The following is a 22,781-nucleotide window of genomic DNA, read 5'->3' on the forward strand; positions in this document are numbered from 1 at the left end:
GCATGAAGAGCAAGACGAAAGGCCACAGCTAAAAACAGAGCGTGTCACGTGGAAGAACAGGACGTGGTGCCCCGGAATGGATGCCGCCTGGACCCTCGGGAGGAAGACAGACACCCCTAGAAGTCAAAGGGAAGGCCGGTGGGTCTCTGGATGGGGCGCCCCCTTCTCTGCTTCCTTTCCCCTCAAGCATTCACCAGTCATCCTCCTTGGGGACTGGCAGTGAGGGGGGGGGGGGCGGCCATGCCCCTGCTCATGAGGAGACATGAATGTGGGACTTCTCCAATGGGGGAGGTAGCCCGTTCATGGGGGACCCTCTCCCAGGAGCCCAGTTGGGGGCCATCCTGAGCCCCACGGCGGTTGCTGAGGAAAACTGTGGCCTCTGCTAACCAGGGTGAGTTTTAAGGGTCGTGGCCCCAATCCTGGTTAGGGCGTTCCGAGTCGGGCTGCTTTGAAAATAGCTTTGGCTGCTTTTGCAGGTTGCAAAAAAAGAGGTGTCCCATGTTTTCAGGTGCTTGGAACAACCTGTTCTGTGTAAGTCTTGTGGCAGAAAGCAAAGATCCATCATCATCATCATCATCATCATCATCATCATCATCATCGAGGCCAGTGCCACCTGGGCTGTCGGGGGGGGGGGTGTCATCCAGAGCCTTTTTCATGGTTTAGGGTGGGTGCTGCCCCTGGCATTTTAGGGACCAGAATCTGAGATGGGGGAAGCAAAAGGCCTGTGTGGGTCCCGAAGGGTGACAGGCGGAAGGGGGGGGGCAGAGAGGGGCAAATCCCTCCACACAGAGCCAGGGAGCCCTGGTGCCATCTGGGAACAGGGAAGGGAGGGGTGCCCAGTCAAAGCTCGAACCCCCCCCCACCTGACACAACCGCATCCTCCAGCGTCCAAGAAAATCTCCCCACTGACATCTCTCTCCCCACCTAGAAACTGGGACAAACCTTGGGGGGGGGGTCCTCTGGCGCTTCCCAGCTGGCGCCCTGGCTGGCAATCCCGTCCCCAGTGGACGTGGCCCTCGCCAGGCGACGGGGGTGGCGTTCACACCCATGTGGGCGTACGCACAGAGAGGCGAGCGCGTCAGCTGCACTAGCAGGCCGGGACGCTCACTCGGGTATCGTGGCAGATGGCATCGCAGCCGCCAGCCCTGCCTGAGGCGGGCGGCGGGCGGGCAGGCGGGCGTGTTTGTGTGTTTTGTATGGCAAACGTGAGAAGCCCTGCGCTTGGCTTGCAAAGTCCTTTTCACCAACCTGGAAAAAAGTTCCCTGAATTTAATGTGGAAACACAGATGGAGACTCGGCTTGCCCGCTGTTGCCCGCCCGTGTGCCCGTGACTACACGTGGCAGCTTTAAAGAGAGGGGTGTGTGCCCCAGAAAGGTGGTTTTTTTTGGGGGGGTGGGGTTTGTTCCCTCCAGGCTGCTTTGATGTGTATTCTTCTGTTTTAAAATAGTTTTAAACCAGGGTGATATGGTTTTCATCTCCTTCCAGGCCTGCCCTTTAATCCAAACCTTTCAGAGAGCTTTCTCCATCAAAGGGGGCACCCGAGAACTGCAACGTTCTGGCAACCTCGAGGCGACCAGGTTTTATGAAGCTGAAAGCTTTCGTGGGCTCCAACCCACGTGGACGGACCGCCACCCACCCTCTCAGAGGGAAGCCGTGAAAGCTTAAGGGTGAGGGAAAACCTAGCAGAGTTGAAAGACCAACAGGAGTTCTTGACGGCTGAGCGGCCACTGACGGACAAGGGCCGGCTGCCAGGAAACGTCGGTTCAACGTCCTCCTGGGCCGTCTTTGGCAACTCAGAAGCAGTTCTAGTGGAGTTCGTCCGGATTTGTGCCCACGCGAGGAAGGCCGTCGCCCTCTTAGGCTACATGAAGTTCCAGCTTTCCAGAGAAAGTATATTAGAATGGAGGTGGTCTAAAGGAGCCCATTCACACCACGTCCCTGTCTGAATTCTGTTTATTATTGAAATGAAGCAAACACAAGAAGGGACAACATTCAAATATTTTTGAACCAAGAAAACGTAACAGTCAAAATTGTTTTGCTTTCACGGTTGCATCTTTTGAAGGCTTCAACATCCTGGCTGCAAAAATGTAAAAACAAAAAGGAACATACAAGGAGGCAACATTGAAAGCTTGGAAGCCGCCTTGACCTCCTTTCCTGGTTCGTTTTTTTCTCTCCGTCTTGGCTCGGCTCTCTCCTTCCTCTTTCACCTGAGGAAGACAGGAAGGGGGGGGAAGGTGCATTTTAGAACAAAGGCAGGTGTAATTGGTTCCTTTTCCCCCCCTTTGGCATTTTGGCCTCCAGTTGACCTCGATCTCCTCCACCACCCCAATCTCGGTTTTGCTATAACAGCAGCAGGACAGACTTCACAATGGGGCCAAGCCCACGTAAGGGGGGGGGAGAGTGACTCCCATTTTGGGTGTGATGCGAATCCACTCCCGGGGGCTGGATCCGCACCACCGTGGACTGTAATTCACAAATGCTCCCAGGGAGGGAGGTCCGTCTGTTCCTCTTGATAAGGTGCCAACATTTCTTTTTCGCTTCTGCTCTTCCTACATGTGTTGAAACAGAACATCCTGGTGGAAATAGCTCACACAATCCGTAAGGAAGCACAGATGCTTCCAAATCGCCCCCCCCCAGCAAATTTCTCTCAGCATTTTTTTTGGGGGGAGGGCAATTCCTTGTCTCCAAAATGGAAGTGAGATATTAGCCAACCTTCATGGTTCCGTTTTCCTCCCTTTACCAGATATAAAGATGCATTTTGCGTTATTAAGGCCCGGTCGGCTATGGCCAAAATCCTGAGATCCTGGGCCAGAAGCTCGGATGGCAGCTGGTGGTGGCAAGGGCCACTCAAGCCCAGGAGCTCAGCATCTGGGTAGAATCCAGCAAACTCGGTCGTAATCGAGGGGAGCTGGCTGGAGAGCTCAGTGGTTTAAGGTATCCGGCTGCAGAGTCAGCGGGCAGGAGTTTGATTCCCCCATGGGGCCAACCTCGGTGGCTTTCGACAAGCTGCCCTATCCCCAGGTGACCCCAGAAGAAAGAAATGGGAAACCACTTCTGAAAACTCCATACCTAAAAAAAAAACTTTAGATAGGGTCATGCTAAGTCAGAACTGACTGGCAGCCACATAATTATTGTGATTAGGTAACCGTAGAGGCAAGGAAGAAGCGGGTGAATCTGTTTTCGGCTGACAGCAACATCCACCCTGCTGGGAGAGGATGGGTGGTCGGGGTTTTTGAAAACAGCCTTACCGGCCAAATCCAGGGACCTTTTCCTTCCTCTTCCTCCAGCACTTCTGATGGTGAGATCTTTCCCCTAATGGCCAGCACCTGGAGAAGCAAAACAGTTTCCTAAGGTTTCCAAGCACCAACAGATCCCTGAGAAGCTTTGCTAGGATTCAGGGGCAAATATATGCATCCGGGATGGGGTGTCGCCCCACCCCTACCCACCCGACCCCCCCCCGCCACTGCCCCCACAGGGTTTATCAGCATTCCCGAAAGCCTCGGAGGGAGGGAGCACTGCAGGACGGCCGGTTCTGGAGCACATGCTAGAGATTATCCTAGTTAAACTGGAATGCAGGAGGGGTGGATCGGGAGAAAGGGTCAGGCCTGGAAGGGAAGGGGTGCCCCCCCACCCTCTCTGGGTGGCTGCTATAGGAGTCGGTGGTCCCTTCTTCTGGAGGACCATGGCTATGTTATCAGGATCCAGACCCAGACCCAAGTCAGCTGTGAAAATCTACAGCAAAGTGGCTCTCGGTGGGTGGGCAGCCTCTGCCGTTTGTTGCTGCCTCTGAAGGGATCTGTTTGCCCTTGGCAGGATCCGGCCCGTCTGGCTCCATTTTGCATACAGCAGCCTCTTTGAAGGACCGTTGTGTGGAAGGAGGCGTTTTTGTTTTCTCAGGTCCAGGTCTGACCCTCTAGGGATGTGGAAAATGACCAAAGCCAAGGCAAGAAATCCCAGCGAACTGCTAGAGAACTCGGGGAGTGGAGGTCTCTGGCTGAGGAGCCAGAAGTTGGGTGTTCGAATCCCAACTCTGCAGTTCTCTCAAATTATTGTTCTTATTTATTATAAGCGTCGTCTGAGAATGTTTTAGCTCTGGATGCCCCTGCATGGAGGAGGAAAAAACAGGGTGGACTAGATGACCTTTCTGGCCTCTTTCCTCTCCATGGTCCTAGAATGCACTGTTCCCATCTTTATCTTAAAGGAATGCTGGAAATTTAAAGGCAGGGGTTTTTATTATTAAAAGAAGACCTGCATGTTCATAAAGGTCATGTTGCATATGCACACACACACACACCCTCCGCCAAATAAACTACCTTTGCCAAGATTTCCTCAGAAAGCACCGTGTTTAGAAACGGTTGGTACGGAGACAGGGTCACAAACCCCCAGAGCAGAAGCATGTGGCCAGATTAAAAGGATCAGCCCACTTCCCTCCCAGCGCCCCCCCCCCACCTCCAGCCTTCTGCCTTTGATGGGAGAGGAAATCCGAATCATTGTGAAGCACGGGGCTCATTTCTCAACAGGCTCTCTGGCTGAAGCCACCCCAATGACTCATGTTGATTTTTTATTTTTATGTGTTTTTAAAAAATGGGACACAGGTGTATAATGGAGACGCCCATCAGCTAATAATACGGTAGCAGGTAAAGGCACAATTGGAGGTGGTGGGGGAAGGACAAGGGGCCTCTGTGGGTCCCAAAGTGTGGAGGCTGATGGAGGCAGGATGTCCACACACTGACATCCTGTTCCTTCCCCCCCCTCAGGAATAAAAGAGAGCTGTTGGCATCTTGGGATTGCACGCCTGCCTCCCGAGGACATGAACCTGACCCCAATGAGTGTCCAGGTGGAGAGGTTGCTCCGTGGGAGGCCTCCCCACACGCAGGTTGGGGAGCCCTCCAATAGGGATGGCTGTGGATGGCCTCCCTCTGCAAGGATGATCCCTGGGAAGGCCTTCCAGCTGTGCAGTTTTTTGTAACCCGACTTGGCCCCGGGGGGGGGGGGGGTTACAGTGGAGAGAAGGTGGCAGAGTTGACTGACCGGTGGCTGAGAGCTCAGGAGACCAGGGTTCAAATCCCGGTCTCCAGCCTGAAAGGACAGCAGTGACATCTCTCCGCTTGATCTGCCATGCAGGAAACTTTCCAAAATAGCCTGGGATACAAGGGGTGCCCCTCCTGCAAAAAAACACACAAAAAAACAGGCCACCTGGAAAGGTCGAAAGTGCCTCTTCTTCTCCCTGAGCGACCGTGGTTCCGTCCTACGACATCCTCAGTTGGTCATCTGGGAAGGCCCAAGGACCCTCTGCCTGAAACCACCATCTGGGGCTGGTCCTTCTCATGGATTCAGGAGGTCTACTCTAGATGGGCTTGGCCCAACGGAGACAAGCTTTGGTGAGGTCTTGGGCTCCTGCGTCTGGAATCCACTCAGAATTAGGGATCTCTTCCGCCCCGGTCAAGGTCTTCCCAGTTCCAGGAGCCCCAGGTTGCAAAGGGAGGCAGGAGGCAGAGGGCCCGGGAAGGCCTGGGGATCCCTCGTACAGGCAGCTCTCCCTCTGGCCGAACTGTTCTCCTAAAAAGGGCTCCCAGCCAAGTGCTCCCGGCCCCTCCAAACTGGCCCCCTCCGCCCTGCCCATCAAGTGCTTTTCTGGGCCACCCATTCTCTCCTCTTGGGCTGTTTGCACACCACGGGGGGTCATTACAAATTCATTTGGTTTCCCAGTCGCTGGCAAAAAGATTTCCAGGTTTTTTGTCCCTTTTCCTGTTTTCCCTTCTTCTTCTCCTTCTCCTTCTTCTTCTTCTTCTCCTTCTCCTCCTCCTCCTTCTTCTTCTTCCCTCCCTCCAGCCTCACAGGGACCCTCTACTGCCTTTTGCACCCCTTTTAATTTTATTGCATTTTTCTTTTTAAAGGAGCACCTTATTTACAGTATGGCCCAGGAACAGGATTTCTTGTCAATAATTCTCCCTGCTTTAATTTGGGGGGGGGGGAGAAGAGAGAGAGAGAGAGAGAGTGTATAGACCCACCCCCCTGTCTGGCGATGAATCGACTCCCAGGGAGACTGGATTGCTCTGCCAAAACCGCACCCAGCCGTGGGGGTAATTTATTTCCGTGGGTGTACGTCAGGAGAAGAAAAGGCGGGGGGGGGGGGGGAAATCAGTAGGCGGACAAGGCGCCTGCAATGGGGACGGGGGGGGGGGGGGACAAAACCCAGATGCCTTCAGCAGAACAAGGAACAATCCCATCGGGTCCCAGGCCAGCCCCCCCCTTCTCCCGTCCTTGAGCCGCAAAGCCCTCCCTCCGCCAACGGTCAGTCGTGTGAACTTGAGGGGGACCCGAGTGCTCCCTTCTCAGGCTCCCCGCATGTCGTGGGGGCCACCGTCCGCCTGCCCGTCTCGCCTCCAGGGAGGACGGACGGAGGCTGCCGTCGACTCCAGATGGGCCTGGCAAAGGCGGTCGCCACCCTCCCCGCATAGCAATCGCTTCTGGAGTAGGTCCCCTGGCAACCCTGAGGCAGCCAGGGCACCACGGGGGTCTGGGAAGAGAGGAGACAAAGCCTTAGGTGGGGGGGGGTGGGGAGAGACAGGAGGCCTACACACACACACACACACATATACACACAAATACTCCCCGAGGGATAGTTGTGCATGTCATAAATTGCAGGGCTGCCACGCCAGGGAGCTGCCCCGTGGCCTTTGGTCCTGAGCCCTGGGCTAAGGGTGCTGGCTGGCCTGCCACGTCTTCCTTGAGCACAGGGGGAGGGGGCGGAGATGGCTGCACCTGCAAAGACTCGTAGGCATCCAGAGTCGGAAGGGACCCCCACGAGGGTGGAACTCTCTGCCTATGAAATGGGCAGCTCAGGTATCCCTGGCGAGCTTCCCTCCAACTTCTCACAGCTCTTCTCCAACGTTCTGCAGCCTCAGAGGTTCCCAGAGCAACCCAGGAAGAGGCTCTTCTCCTCCGTCCACCATTTGGCCCACCTTGCCCAGGATGGCCAGCTCTGACTGGCTGCAGCTGCTCTCTGGGATTCTGGGAGAGACCCTGAAGGAGCCTCACTTGGAGACCCCGGTCTTCCTTGGAGGGGGGGGAGGCGGGATGTCTCTCCATCCCGGGACCAACCAAGCTGGTGAGTCACTGAAGTCATATGAAATCATGGGTGTTTCAGGTGGGGGAGGGAGGGGGATGGAAATGGGCCCGATTCAAGACAGCAGCTTCCCGTCCCTCACAGTGTGTATGTGTGTGGGGGGCGGGGCGCGGATGGATCCTTAACTTACCAGCTTTCCTCATCCCACATCTGGCACTTTAATGCAGTCTTGTAGGTTCTGCACCCCCAGAGGAGTCAGATGCCCCAGGCGCTGGAGATGGTTAGATCCTGGCAGGAACATGTCCTAAACGCGTCAAGGGGACAGAAAGAGAGAATGAACTTCTGTAAAGGCCTGTCTCCTCCTTAGATGGGCGACGCAACGTCATTTTGAAATAATTTAGACAGAACTGCAATGCCTCTCAGGGAACTGGAGGAAGTTCTGGTTGAGGGCGAGTCTCCGCTGAGCGGGACCAGAAAAGTTCTCGGCCACTTCCTCTCCCTCCTTCTGGTTGCTTGTGCGGACTTGAGCAGGCCCACGGGATCAAGGAACGGTTGGCTTCAGGGTGGGAAAAGCCGAGAGAGTGGGGTCTTTCTCATTACACCTGGGGTGCGGGTGGGCAGACTGTCAAGCAGGGGCCCCTTGGGAGAAAGGGCTGCTGCCTTGTCAGGCCGTCTTTCAGAGGAAGGAAGGAAGGAAGGAAGGAAGGAAGGAAGGAAGGAAGGAAGGAAGGAAGGAAGGAAGGAAGGAAGGAAGGAAGGAAGGAAGGAAGGAAGGAAGGAAGGAAGGAAGGAGCTGATGATGAATAGAAGGGAGGGAGGGAGGAGCTGATGATGGATAGAAGGAATGAAGGGAGGGGGGGAGGAAATTGTTTCACATCTTCTGCATCAGCTAAAGTGTCTATTTTGTTTTAAGACTTCAGCCCTCTTTGGGAAGGAATAATGATACGCATAACTCAGTTGTTGTTGTTATTGTTGTTGTTGTTAAAAAATAATCAGCCACAATAAATCAGAATTATAAAAACTTTCACTGGTATTACATAACAGGTACAAGTTTTAACCAAAAATCTAAGTATCTGTTAAATATTAGCACTGCTGTTTTGTAGCTCTATGGTGTGATTTTCTGAGATCTGCAATGGCTTATAGTATGGTGTGAAATTTCTTGATATGGTTCCCCAAAGCCCCAAAGACGACGGGGACCACTGAGTTGTGCTTCATCCACAAGCGAGATGTTTTGATGGCCAGGTCTCTCTATTTAGTTAGTTTTTTCCAATTCTTTCTTTTCAACTCTGTCCTCCCCGGGAATTGCAAGGTCAAAGATCCAGACCTTTCTTCCTTCTATGACTGCTAGGTCTGGCGTGTTGTGTTCAAAGTGCCTCTCAGTTTGGATCTGGAAATCGCACAAGTTCTTGACATCGTAAAAACTTTTCCTTCTTTCCCAAGTTCAATAAGAACATTCAGGCAGATGATGGGGTGTGGGAAGGCTGCGTGCCCATGAGTTTGTTTTGCCAGAGATTCCCAGTAGGGTCCTCAATAAGGAGGCAGGTGACGTAAACCCACAAGAGGCTCCTTCTGACCTGAGGACCCCAAAAGCAGAAGAGCGTCTGGCTGCGGACGGAGGAAAAGAAGTCTCAGGAAACGTGTGGAAGAGGGACAGAAAAATCCGCAGCGAGCCGGCCACACAATGATGCTCTATTCCATGAATCGCCCGGTCTAATCCTCTTCGTTTTTTAATTGGCATTGAGGCTAAGCTGATTTAAACCTCTTCAGTTGTTGTTTTTTTTTGGGGGGGAGGCCCGCCCGCTCGCCTGCACGCATGCACACCCCAGCTTGCTTTCTTCAGTCTTTCTCTTCCCCCCCCCCGACTCTGCCCCCAATAACAAGCTGCTCATCGCCACCCCCCCACTTCGGCCACAATGGCACCTTTGTGTGTAAGGGGGGGGGTGGAGGGATGGAAAGGTGGCGGTGGGGGAACAGCAAACCAACCCTGAAAACAATAAAGAGTTTTGTGAATTAAGCAGGCCGCTGCGGTGAGGAAGGCAGGCGGCTCTGGACAGGGCAGGCTGAGGGCAGAAAGGCATGGCTGTCTTTTTTAATTTCTTTTCATCCTTACCTCCACCTACACAAGACACACACAAAATAATTCCCTTCACCTGGCTGTGCCCCCCCCACACTCCCTCCATCATCCCCCTCACCTTTTGCTCAGGTCAGTTGGTGGCAAAGGGGCAAAGCTCTCCCTGGGAATCACCCTGCACGCCCGGCGGGCACCACCCTTGCCTGCAAGAGGTGGGAAGGGCTCCTCGTTTAGCGAGCGATATATTCATTTCTATTCATCTGGAATAGATACGTTCCTATCCCCTCCTTGCACGAATCACGTCTGTGGTTCTCCCTTCTGAAGCCGTTCCATCTTCCAAGCAGCCTTTGGCGATGGAGGTCATGAGGTGAGGAGGGGACTCCTTTAAGCGACTCAGCGGGGGGGGGGGAGACAGAAGCTGTGTCTCTCCCAGGCCTGCTTCTAGCTCTCTAACCACTGCCTCTCCCTGCCTGTGGCTGTACCCGGAGATGTTGAGAAGATGCCACCCTGGCTAACGACGCAACCTATTTCCCCACAGGGGTTAAAACAGAGACGGGAAATGCACGCCAACCTGGACGCTGGCGAGTTTAAGATCCCGAAGGTCAGGTTTTCAGATCACCGCCAGGAAATATTTAAAAGCCTTCCATTTAACGGCAAATAAGCGGGCTGGATAGCTCAGTGGTTTAGGTCTCTGCCTGTAGAGCCGGAGGTTGGGAGTTCGAATCCCCCCCACTGTGCCTCCTGCAAAGCAGAGCCAGCCTGGGTGGCCTTGGGCCAGCGGCACGAGAATCCCAGGGCAACCCCGGAAGGAAGGAAGGGCCAACCCCTCCAGAGTCACCTCTATCTGGAAAACCCTGAAAAAGGGTCGCCCTAAGTCAAAATTGACTTGGTGGCACATGACGGTTATTTATTATTAATAGCAAATAAGTTACTAGTCCTCAGCCATTATTATTAGCTTTTCTCTGTTCACCGAGAGTATGTTCGAGATACAAGTTGCCTTTGGACCTTAGTTTAACAGAAAAGTGGGCGTACATTTTTAAAATACAATGCGGACTTAAAATTAAAAATGAACACAGAGAGAGATTTACTTATAGGGGTTTACTGACAATGATCCTTGGGGAGATTCTAGGTGAGGCCATGAGAAACTAGGAGATTTCTTGCTGTTTTCTGCACACACACAAAATCCCTCATTTAGTCTCCAGATAAGGCTAGGAAAGGACTGGGCTTCAAATTCCAGTGAGTTGCTGCTGCCAGTCAGAGCTGGTCCTCCTGGCCGAAGTGGACCTTCCCAACACGGCCTTCCTGCTTCCATATTTCAAGGCAGGAGTAACGCCCCCCCCGCTTTCCATGGCCTCGGGTTCAGCCCCCAGCAAGCCTCGGCAGGTGTAAAGCAAAGAACGGATCCCACCTGAGACGTTGGACAGCTGTTTCTTTACAAATGCAAGTTGGATTGTCCTAGGAAGAGAGGAAGACCCAACCTGAGATGGATTGACTCCCTAAAAGGAAGCCACCGTCTTGAACCTGGAAGACCCGAGCACAGCAAGGGCACCTCTTTGGAGGCCCCCAGTTTCCATGGGGTTGCCATAAATTGGGAGCCCATTTTTGTGTGTGTTTTCTGCCCATTTTTTTCCCAAGCATCCCACAAAACCACAGACCAGCCGGGGTGGTGGTGGTGATGGCGGTCATCCTCTGAAGATGTTTCAATGATGGACAATCAAAGTTTGGAGGAGAAACGGCACGAAAGTAGTGGCACTTTGGCCTCTGATCTCTAGCAGTCCGTGTTCAAGGTGGGGGGACGAAAGAATCTCTCTTGTTTCAGAACCTTGCTATTCTGGCACTCAAGGTGAGCCTTTAACCCAGCAGACTCTCTAAACGTAACCCCCTTGCTTCCTTGGCCTTAAGGCGGCTGCTCTGTCGACGCTCACCATTTTTCTGCTTTAAGCCAAAGGAAGGCACTCGTCGTGCGGGAAGCTCAGAGGGGTCTGTGGGTTTTTAGGCTCCAAGGATGCAAGACTATGCTCCTGCGAGCCCTTCATTCACCTAGGAACCTCCATCTTGGGTGGCCAGCATCCTGCTTCCAAGTACAACGGCCGACACCACCAGCCAGAGTTTATGAACTCGAAAGGCTTTTGCCCCGCTTCCTCCCCCAGTCTCTTAAGTTGGATGAAGAGTTTTAGAGAACGCCAAAGTCTGCCTTGTTGACCAATTTTTAGCGATCCAGTAGAGGTGGGTTGTTGTTGTTGTTTCCCCCTCCAAAAAGAAAAAGAAAAAAGAAAAAGAAAAGCAGATCATGCCCCAGTGGCTGCCTTGGCACACATCGGTCCTTTCAGGAGGAACGCTTGGAAATGCACGAGGCCCCCCCAAAGAAAAATCTGAGCGGAGGCCAGTCGTGGGTATTGATGGCTGGGTGGAAGATCGGCCATTTTGTGGGAGCCGGCTGCCTAAGATGGTGTCTCTCTTTCTCTCTCTCTCTCTCTCTGCCTCTGTCTCTTTATCACCCATGCCTCATGCCCTCAGAATTTGCCAGAAGAAGAGGAGGAAGAAGGGAAGAGCACAGGAGGGGAGGCAGGATGGCGGGAAGGGCAGGAGAGAGGCAGGAAGCCTTTGCCGGATGCTGAAAGGACCCCTCTGTCTTTCGCAAAGAGCAGAGAAAGGGAGAGAACAAAGCACAGCAAAGCCAAACAAACAGTTGCAATGGAATTATTCGTTGATGGAGACGAGGGTGTGTGTGCGAGAGTGTGTGTGTGTGTGAGAGAGAGAGTCTTCCTTTTGTCTTTGCCGACACCCCTCTCCAGCGCCGCCCCCCCGCCCCTGGATCGCCCGCTTTGACTTTTCCCACAGAGGTAGCTAACCACCAGGAATGCAAATGATGTTCATTATGCAAATGCATGCAAATGGAGTCTAACTATAAAAGGAGGAGAAGCGAGGGGCTCTACATCCCTAATGAGGGTGGACGTTTTTTGCCTTTACCCTCTGCGTGGACTTGTGGGGGGGGGCGTGTGTGTGTGTGAAAGGCGCCTGTGTCTGGTTTGGGGCTTGGCTCGGGCGGCGCTGGCAGTAGGGGCAGCAGTGGGCTGGCATGGCTATTCATCATCTCCCCCACCACCCTGCACATGGACAAACCTTTCCCACCGTTGTCGCTTGATTTGCAGGGGAAATGACTTTCTTCTCCTGGCACTCCTGCATTGGCACAGCCCGGTCGTTCGGATGGCAGAGAGTGAGACCACCGCCTTCTTCCTGTCCTTCTTCTTCTTCCTCTTCTTCTTCCTCCTCTCACCTGCCTTGCTTTGCCACGGCAGAGAAGGACGTGGCCCACAGCAGCAAAAACAGAAAGCCCACGAAGCAGAGGCTGTGAACTTCGCTCCTTCGGTCATTCAATGTGGCTGTGAAGAACACGGGGGGGGGGGGGGCAGGGGGGGAAGAGAGAGATGGACAGAGAGAGAACAAGTGCCAAAGTAAGGCTAGCCATGGAAGCGACGAGGCCCCTCCCAGGAGGACACAAAAAAACCCTTGGCCTTCAGGTGGGAAACCGTTCCAATTAGGGCTGCCCCCCAAAACCCACCCCAGCATCCTTGCGAAAGCATTTCGGCCTTTCAAAAGGCGCCAGGGTCCGTGTGAAAGCGACGCTCAAATGCTGCGAGCAATTGTATAATAATTTGAGCAGCCTGACTGGATCTGTGGGGCGTGGGGGCCCTTCTGCAGCAAGGGGGGGGGGTTGGTCTCTCAAAGAGACCTGTTTCGTCCAGGAAATTAACAACCACCACCACAACACCCATGCCATGAGGGTGATGTAACCTCTGTGCTTTTCTCTCCTCCTCCTGATGGCTAGTTTGATTCTGCTGCCCATTTGCTATGAGAGGAGTATTCAGTGCCCAAGCATTTTCCCTTTGTACTCATTCCCGGTCAGATGTTTTCATTCTGAAATCCGTTAGTACGAACACAAACAAACAACTCGACCCCACCAAAACCCAAACACAAAGCTTTTTTAAAAAATAACACCCCCAGGGAGAAATTCCAGCGCAGGAATGGATCTGTTAATGCACATTTATCAGATGCATTTCTTGCACAAAAGTGGCTTTCAGAGAACCACCAAGTGAGATTTGGGTGGATCCTGGGGTGAGGGTCAGTTCAAAGCTGAGCCTGAACCAAGATGTGTCTCAGCCGTGGCGGGAGAGCATGGACAGAATCGCAGTCCCCAAGGCACAGAAATGAACAGCTCGACGTTAGCCTGTGCTAAGCAGGTCTCCTCCGGACTGCTTCCTCCAGGACTGGGGTGTCCCCGTTTCAGGAAGAAGTGGGCAATCCGGAACATGTTCGGAGAAAGGCCCTGGAAGGGATCGGGCTCTTTCCTTTGAGGAAGGCTGAAGGAATCCCAGGCTCCTTTCACTCTGGATTCCTGGATCCCTTCCGGAGTCTATCCGCCTGAGGGTTCAATGGGACACCTGGAGAAGTGGGTAGAGTCGTCCCGCTCTCAGAGAGGCCATGGGCTTGAATGGCGAGGAAGGAAGACTTCTTGACGTACATCATGGTGCCAAATGTCTTGGAAATGCATGGCAGAGAAGAGAACGGGTGGGTACTCTTGGATCGAAGGTCTTCAAAGAGAGCTGTTCCCTCCCCCCCCCAGTGCTGGACTGGCACCTTCCTGGCAGGGGAGCTGGACTTCCCGCCTGCCCACTTTGTGATTTTTTGTGAAAACAGACTTCCATGGAGAGACCCGTTTGGCATTCACATCAAGGTACTTCTTCAGCCAACAGCTTTAAAATAAAAAAACAACTCACATCTTCCCGTTCACTTTGCAACTCCTTTCAACCACCATTTTCTTCCCCCTGTTGATGCTTTGGCCGTTGGGTGTTGCTGGTTTGCAGTGGCTTCTGTTTTTGCCACTTTATTATACTCTGTTCCTTTTGCTGTTATTTTTTTAAAAAACAAAGTTTCTCCACAGATAAAAACACCTGCCCAAATATTCGAGTTGGGACATTTAATTCCAGGGCTACATAATTTTTAAAAGTCACCTTTCCGTTTCCTTGATTAGACTCTTTCTCAGAATGAGCTTATCCGTCAAGGTCCAGCCGATATTCCCATACACCATCTAGGCAGAAATAAGTCCGGCTATTTGCAACTGAATTGCAGCCTTAATCATCCACGCTAGATGCTGCATCTTTTGAAACCATTTGAGTACTCTCAGTGCTTTTCTTTCCCAGGACATGGTAACACATTTTTTTTTTCAGCAGGCAGAAAAGACTTTAGGGGCAAACTCCCCACTCAGGAAAATGCGACAGTCCTGCTGTTACAAACATTTTCCTCTGAGAGATGCTGTGCCATCAAAACTCCAGTCCCTGGTAATCAGATTTGCAGATGAAGCCCACATTTACCTGCCGAGGACAAATCACGAAACCAAAGCAAGACCTTTTATCTCCTAAGTGAGTTCCATTTTTTAACGCATATAACTGTATGCCTGTGTTACCGGGATGCACCCTGGCCTTGGAGCCTGGGGGGGGGGGGGAGATGAGAGAGACCCAGACAATATCTGCATTTTTAAAGAGCCTTCTCCGGCAAGTGGGTGGGAGAGAGAGAGAGAGAGAGAGAGAGAAGAGGGGGATACGCGGGAAGGTGGGCAGCAGGGCCCAGAGCGAGCGGCATTTACCCAAGGCCCACGTCCCTTCACAAACAGGCCTTTGCACGTCCTGTCCAAACCCAACCGCCTCAAACAAAAGTCCCTTTCAGGGCTTCCCAGACACCAGTCCTTCAGCTCAATTAGTCAAGCACACACACACGCACGCACACACACACACACACGCACATGTCCTTGCTGACAAAAAAAAGAGAGAGAGAGAGAGAGAGAGAGAGAAAGCCTTTGCCAGAGGCAGCCAGCCTGGCCGTCCAGCCGGGGTGCAAGGAAGGCTATAAGGGACTGGAGGGGGCAGGTGGGGGGGGGAATGAATGCCTCTTTCTCCTCCTGGGGTTCCCCCCACCCCCCCGGCCAGGGCAGCGACAACAACAGGCCTGGGATAGGGAAAGGGGGCCTTCTTTCTGGAGAGAAGGGCCAGGATGCGGCTCAAGCCCCAAGGAGGAGAAAAGAAGCCTTTGAGAGAGAAGGGGAAGGGAAAACAAGGAGCCCCCCCAGCGTGGGAACCTGAATCAGGGAAGACGGCTGAGGGACGGAGCACCCGTCCTTTTTCCCAGGGTCAGGAGGAAGGGGCCACTTAGGCCGGGACTCCGCAAGGCCTCCTCCTGGCACACACACACCCAAATGGTGGTCGTGAGGGGGAGGGAGATGGGGGAATATCAGTGTCACCAGCTCTGAAGGGCAGCCATGCCTCAGGCAGAGAATCCCACCCCAGTCCTAAAAGGTGGCGCTGGGTGGGGCAATTTTGAAGCTGGGGTTTCGAAAGCCTCACTCCCTTTTCTAATGAGTCCAACCCAGACCCTCCTGTCTCCCTGCCGCTGTGGGTTCCCTGCCCCGTTAAAAGGGGGCTGGACTAGATGACCCCACAGGGTCCCTTCCCACTCTGCTGTTCTCTAGGCTACATCATGCATTGGACGATCTTGCACCTGGCACACACCCCCATGCTCCCTCGGGGAATGGTTTGGAGGGAAACCAGACCTTCCACCTCTTGGCACAGGGAAACTAGCCTCCAAGGAGGGGAACCATGTGGACAGCCAGGAATGTCATCATCATTTGTCACGGTCTGTCACTGAGGAAAGTCTTGCATTGTGAGGAAAGGGGATCTCACCAAACCAGGGTCATTTTGGGGAATGAAACATTTCACCTGGACAAGCCCACAGAGGCTCTGACCGCCTGCCTTTCCTATGGTACGGTCCTTGCAGAGAGCAGAAAACTCACGCAGGACTCAGCCGGGAGGTCACGTTGGAGAGTGATGCTTAATGTGGGTCCTCATCCTCCCTCTCAGGCTGCTAGAGGGGACGGTGGTGTGTTTCTCTCCCTGTCCTCTCTCTCTCTCTCTGTCTCTCTCTTTCTCTCTCTTTCTGGGGTGTTGGCCTGGGAAAACGAAGAGGAGAAATACAGTCATTGAACTCCCGAAAGAAACCTAAAAACTGGTGCATCCAAAGCATGAGGAAACCTGGCGGTAGCTGGTTTGGAATTTGTTCCCTCCGCTGATGCAAAACCATAACAGAGCTCTAAAAAGGGAACTTTAAAGCCATTTTTGTCAGCCTTACATATGTGATCCAGTTTGCTGTCTCTTTCATGGGTAAACATTTTTCCACAAAAGAGTTGTGTTTAGGCAGTTTTGGCATACAAAGCAAAGCAAATGCATAAATGCATGCATGCATGCATACATGCATGAATGCATGAATAAACAAACGAACAAACAAACAAATATTTAGGGATTAGTTACATCCCTCAAACAGACCTGGAAAAATTTTGATTGAAGGGCTATTTCATTCTTATTATCTGTTAATATACATCTATAATAAATATAGAAATAATATATAAATTGATATTTAAAATACATAGTGCAAATGAAAATAAATAAGTAGTTTGCAAAGCATAGGAAAAAGAAAAAGAAAAGAAAGGCTACCACTTATGTTGATTTTTGCTACACAAGCAAAAATACATGTTATTTTAATGAAACACTGTGTACATAAGGTAAGTTTTATAATTATTAAACATCGCTTTGAAATCTTCAGATCTAAGCAGTTTATGAACAGAAGTGAATCAAAGGTCAAAAGAGGAAAAGATGGAAGTATAATGTCTTGGATAAATAAACAAACAACCCCCCCTTAATCGAGAAAAAAAAATTAGTTAATTAATCTGCCAGTTAACCCTTTCAGCTGCTGAAGAGCTCTGTGTATCTAAAAAGCTGGCCGCAAATAAAAAGAAAACAGGGCAAGAGGGTTATGTTGCAGTGCTCAGCATTGCTTTTCAAGACCCGTGATGGAAAGGGCAAAGAATTGGCATGAAGGGGGGGGGAGGGAACCCGGAGGTGCAGGAAACCCCTCTCACATCCAGGGGGTACCCAACCCCTGGGCCCTCCAGCGGCTTCTGGGCCAGGCTCCCTCTGGAGGTTTTCGAAGCCCAGAAGCCAGCAGGACCTGAAGAATCCGAGTCGAGAGACCTCAAGAATGCCGGAATGCCGAAAGCCGGTGGCTTAGCACCCTTAATAAGCTACTGTGGCGACATACGATTTGAGGCCTTAATACGACTCAGCTCGGGGTCACATTTTTTCTCTCCACCGTCGCTGGAGACAAAACTTGGCACAGGCTACAGGGCGCACCAAGAGGCGAAATCCCAAGAAGGGAGGGGAGAAGTTCTGCCTCAGGCAGAGGGCAGATTAGGTGGCCTCTCTCTGTGGCTCTGTGAACAGGAGCTCTGCTTAAACTCTGTTCAACTGTCTCTTGTTAGACGTGAGCCATGGGACCACCGTTCAAACAGCGGGTGCCCTCCCTCCTCTTTGTGTAAAAAGTGGGAAGCGATGCCGGATGGGTTACAAAGTCTAACTCATCCGGGAATTACATTCTGCGCAGAAAAGGGTCCTGTTGCTAAGGCTTCAGAGGTCGCCGGCCTCTTCCGGAAGGTGAGACATCTCAGGCCCATTTTTCAGGGCCCATTTTCCTTTTTCTTCCCCCTTCCAGAATTGGCTACTGTTTCGCGTCCCTGACATGAAACGTCTTGCATCAGGGTGAGTTGGTGAAGAATTGGTAACAACTGGAAAAACTGATGGGACCTTTCTGCCTGCCTGCCTTTCTTTTTCTTTCTTTTTATTTTAAGCACCCCGATGGGGAAGAGCTTTAGCACGGTGGATAGAGAGCATGCCCTTGGCTAATGCTCATTATTTCTGCATAAACTCACCAGAATTCCACACACAGAAAAAACCTCATAGGTGAAATGACACAACCACAAGAAGCCTCTATTACCACACCAAAGGCCACCCGGCTCCTCTTAAAATCTCATATATAGGAAAGCGCCCCACAGGCTGAGGGAGATGACATGGCTCCCCACAAAACTGGCATAATCTTCGGAAAAGTCTTCTTAAGGTTAGTCAAAATCTCCCTGGTTTGGTTTGAATCCTGGCTGCCCTTCTTACTCCCTTCTCAGTCTTCTGTTCTCCCAGCAAAATATCCGGACCCATATTTGAAATGCTTCATCCTTTCACCCTCCAAAAAGAGGCAGACTGGACAGCTGAATGCGAAGTCTACTCCTACGTAAAGCCCATTGTTTCAACTAACAGCTAGTTGAATTGGACTTAGGCTAATGATAAGGAAAGCAATTGAAACACACACAATTAAAGCATAACACATATTAAGGTGAAGCTCAGTATCCAGCCAAGAAAGGAAAACAGCAGCGATTGCTCACTTAAGATGCCCCTCGTTTTAGGAGGAGAAAATCCACAGCCACAAAGAGGCCCTTTCTGGTGTCTTCGCCAAATGGGTCTGCAATGGGGGTGGAAGAGAGAAAGAGACACCCTTTGCCCCCCCCCCAAAAATTAAAATTAAAAAAAAGTTAGGAACTGACCTTTGATCTAGATGGGCGGGGTATAAATCTAATAAAATAAATAAATAAACAAACTGGGCAGGTTGGTGTGGGAAGTGACCCGCCTTCAAAGAGCCTGGATCCAATCTGAGGATCAGTAGCTGGTGGAGATGCTGTCCTTCTGGCGAGCTACAGGCTCCCAGTAAATTAGCCGCTGTCCGTGGTCTGAAATGGAAATATTTTGGACCTGACCTAGTGGTGGAATTTGCTACCAAGGGGCGCTCGATGTAGAGTGCCTTGGGGCAGCCAAACCAGGGTGCAAAACCATCCCACGGAGACCCACGAACTTCCTTCGGCTCCAGCGCAGCCATAGAAGCCCATTCCTGGCCACCATCCGCGCCCGGATTGCATCGGGTCGAGCCGTCTGCATCCTAAAGCTTTCCTCCTTGGCTGATCCACAGCAATTTAAGCCCTAATTCTGAGCACACACAGGCTACCTCTCGCCCTCCCCTCAAGGGCAGGCCACAGCCTCCCAGGAACAAGGTCGGAAAATTCAACCCAGGGTAAACCACAGAGGGGGGAAAAGCCATGGCAGAGGGGATTTTTAAAAAGAAGGAATTCAGGATCTTTAAACAGGATCTCTGCCATGCATGGCAGGCAGAGAGAGCAGGAAGACAAGAAAGCGACAAGGGTCAGCACTGAAGAATTTGTAGAAACATGAATTTTTCCAGTTACCTTATTGTCCCAAAAAGCAATGTTTCCACATTCTGGGAATTTGGGACCCAATTTTAAATTCCTCCCCCCCCTTAAAGATGCAGCTGCCTGCCGGACAAAACTGCCTGGCATTTCTTCCAGATTGCAACATCCTCGTCCACTTAAGGAAGCAACAGGGAGAAACATCTGGACATCCAGGGTAATTATCTGTCCGTGAATGTATAGGGGGCCCCCGTGCGTTCCTATAACATCACACATACATAATTCCACCTCAGCACACAGAAACTTCCTCTCTAAACTGAGAAATGTTACTCCAAGCTTTTAGGCCGTCCTCTTTAATTTAATATTAGCTTTTTCCAAAATCCCCTGGCACTGAAGGTGTGAGATTTGACTTTTACACGACCCTAACCCCATTCATTCTCCTCTGTGGACACAAAAAAGCTATATTTCCAGATACGTGGACAGCGAGGCTGGCCATAAAGATCCAGCAAATTCAACCCACAGCCATTAGGTGCAAAATTTCCTTTTCTACAGTAAAGTTAGAAGAAAGCACAGGGGCAAAAAAAAAATTTTTTTCAGGGAACTTTCTCAAATAATCTGGGGGAGCAAAAAAAACCAACAACAAAAAACAATCCAATCAACTAATTTTGATCTTACATTATTATACTGTTTTTTAAATGCCATGCCTTTACATCTTGGTTATCCAAAATAGCTCCTGGTTATACATTACTGTGCTGATTATTAACTGACAGAGAAGTAGTACTAGTACAAGTAATGTAGTAGTAGTAGTAGTAGTAGTAGTAGTAGTAATAGTAGTAATAATAATAATAATAATAATAATAATAATAATAATAATAATAATAATAATAATAATAATAATAATAATAATAATAATAATAATAATAAATAATGTGGCATCAAATTGGTTTTGATTTATGGCAACCCTTTTCAGGGTCTTCAAGGTAGAGAATCCTCAGGGGAATTTAAATTTATCCGATTGAATCCAAGACCCATTGAGTTTATGGGGACAACTTTACTTACTTGGGAGTAAATGCCACCGAACGCTGCAGGGCGTTACTCTGGAGTGAAATGACACAATATTTTAAACCATGCCACCGAAACCAACACCGAACCGCCTCTTTCTCTCCACAGATTGAGAAAGGTTGAAGGTCACCCTGAATACACGAGTCATGTCTTCCTCTCCGGTTTCCCCCTTATTATTCTTTTATATGTAAAAGGTGCAGTTTCAGAGAGACAGAGAGAGAGAGAGAGACACACACACACACAGAGAGAGATCCCACACCAGGCCACTGGTCCATGTCTGAGGTCCAAGCATGCGCGCTCCACCTGTGCTTCGGGCGACGATTATTCCAGGAAGTAAAAACCAATCAATCTGAACCTTTAAATTGCCTACCTCTAATTTCTCGATTGCTGTGAATCGTCTTTGTCTTCTCTCTTTCCTCCACCTCTTCCATTCGGTTGATTTCTTTCATCCTCAAGGACTGGTTTTTCAGTCCATCCTTGCCGGCCATTCTGTTCAAAAACTTGCTTGCTTTCGGTGGTCTTCCTCCTCGTCTTCTTCTTCCTCCTCCTCCTCCTCCTCAGGCGTGTAATGGGGTTATTTTTACTTTCGGTTATCTAGCTTTATGAAGACTTGACCCCACTCATACAGCTAGATAACCAAAGATAACAACCAACCCCTGGGATCTACTCCACCAGCAGGCTGGAAGGATGTTCCTTTTTTCTCTCTCCTCCATTTCTGCCTTTTTCCTGAGGCCCGGAAGCTTGGTTGAAAAGGGGGAAAGGAAAATAATAATAATAATTATTATGATTTTTTTTAAAAATGCAGCAATTCATTATTCTTACAGTTTCTTGACTCCACATCACAGTGTCCGGTTGCATCACAGATGAACATTATTTTGTCTTTTTCCTGGATCACATGTATCAGATGCTGGAAGTTTGAGAGCATGGGGGTTATCCCACTTTAAAATAGATTAAAAACTCCAACCAAACACACATTCTGCTCCCTGCTACCTCAGAAAGAAAGAAAGGAAGAAAGAGGAAAAGGGAAAACAAAACAAAACTATCGTGTTTAAAATCAATACACATTAAAAAAAACTTCCTATCAATAAACAATGTGAGATGAATCACAGAATCATAGAAGGCATAAAGGCAGAGTCCAGACGAAAACAATTAAACTCTAAGCTGCATTTATTTAATGGAAAAATTAGATATTTTCCTAGTGAAATAAATGGGACTTTAAAGTGTTCAGATCTGATTGACTCTTGCCAGTATTTCTTTTTTAAAAAAAATCTTTTCACCAAATAAACACACACACACACATTTACATGCCCCGGTTTTCACATAAATATTTATCGGTTTAACATAGGTTAAATTATAAGCATCATTTCTAAATGTTGCATTACACACACACACACACACACACACACACACACACACACAAAAGAGGCTTCTCCTTCGGCCTCAATCCAGAGTGGGGCTTCAGAGATTCTGTGCAAGGCGGAGAACTAAACCAGAGCCTCAGAAAAGGGGGATCCAGGAGACATCCCCTAATTTTTAACCTGCCTAGCTTCATAAAATGACTTCCATGCATTCTCGTGGCTGCCTGGATACATCCTCTGGATGAGGAGCAGGGGCTGAGCACCCAACGGATGGTTCTCGTTCAGCTCCAGTTTTCTTCCTCCCGTCAATGGAGAGACTCAGCCCAAGCAAGATGGGGGGGGGGGGAAATGCCCCGGAGAAATTCAAACTAAAACGAGGAGGACCCGACCGGTCAGGACGAAGGGGGGGGGGGGGGAGAGAGAGAGAGATGTTCTCAGGCTGACGCTCAGCTCCAGAAGTATGGGGCTACTCCACCGACCCGGCCAGCCCCACGGAAAGGACCCACGGGGGGGGGTATTGGGGCTCTGCCGCCTTGCTTCCACCTGCAGGTTGCCAACGAGGGGAGGGCGCTGCCTTAGGCCGGCGACGGGCCTCTGTAGCCGGGCTGCCCCCCCTTCCTCGCCAAGGGGTGGGAAGGAGGGGAGGTGGAGCCCCCCCCAAAGACCTGGAGGACCGCCCCCTGCCCTTGAGGGAGACCTGGAGCAAATGGCCCTCCAAGCCACCACTACCCCCACCCCCCGGGAGCCTTTCCATCAGGGCTTTCAGTCCAGCGCACACCCAGGGAGGGTGGCCACGTACCCAAGAAGGCAGGGCTCCTGTGCTTCTCCCGGTCAGGGAGAGGAACCGGAGGGGGGGGAGGGCGGGCTCGGCGGAGACTTCGGAGGTCCCGGCCCTTCCAGAGTCCCCTCTCTGAGAGGTTGGAAAGGGGATTGGGGGGGGGATGATGAGAAGGCGCCTCGTGATTCCGGCGCTCGTGAGCGCCCACGAGGGCGCGCGCCCCAGCTTCCTCCGCCGCCTGCCCGCCCGCCCGCCCGAGTCCTCAGCATCGCTGCAGAGAGTCGGGGGCACTGGGGGGGGGTTCCCTTAAAAG

At 51.1% G+C, this 22,781-nt stretch overlaps 1 long non-coding RNA gene across 3 annotated transcripts; it reads right to left on the reverse strand.

Annotated features, from left to right (window-relative positions):
- Nucleotides 1–1,936: 1,936 nt before the first annotated feature.
- LOC110090221 (uncharacterized) lies at nucleotides 1,937–20,918 on the reverse strand. Of its 3 annotated transcripts, XR_013539390.1 has the most exons (7): nucleotides 20,703–20,914; nucleotides 16,515–16,569; nucleotides 15,986–16,141; nucleotides 12,265–12,524; nucleotides 7,261–7,374; nucleotides 3,250–3,327; nucleotides 1,937–2,208 (listed from the first exon to the last, which is right to left on the reverse strand). It is a non-coding gene; the product is annotated as an uncharacterized LOC110090221 (long non-coding RNA). The 3 variants fall into 3 exon arrangements; XR_012082030.2 differs by lacking the exon at nucleotides 16,515–16,569 and having other exon boundaries at nucleotides 20,703–20,918; XR_012082034.2 differs by lacking the exons at nucleotides 15,986–16,141; nucleotides 16,515–16,569.
- Between the last annotated feature and the right edge of the window lie 1,863 nt (nucleotides 20,919–22,781).

This window comes from Pogona vitticeps, chromosome 15 (assembly GCF_051106095.1).
Source record: "Pogona vitticeps strain Pit_001003342236 chromosome 15, PviZW2.1, whole genome shotgun sequence".
Lineage (NCBI taxonomy): Eukaryota > Metazoa > Chordata > Lepidosauria > Squamata > Agamidae > Pogona > Pogona vitticeps.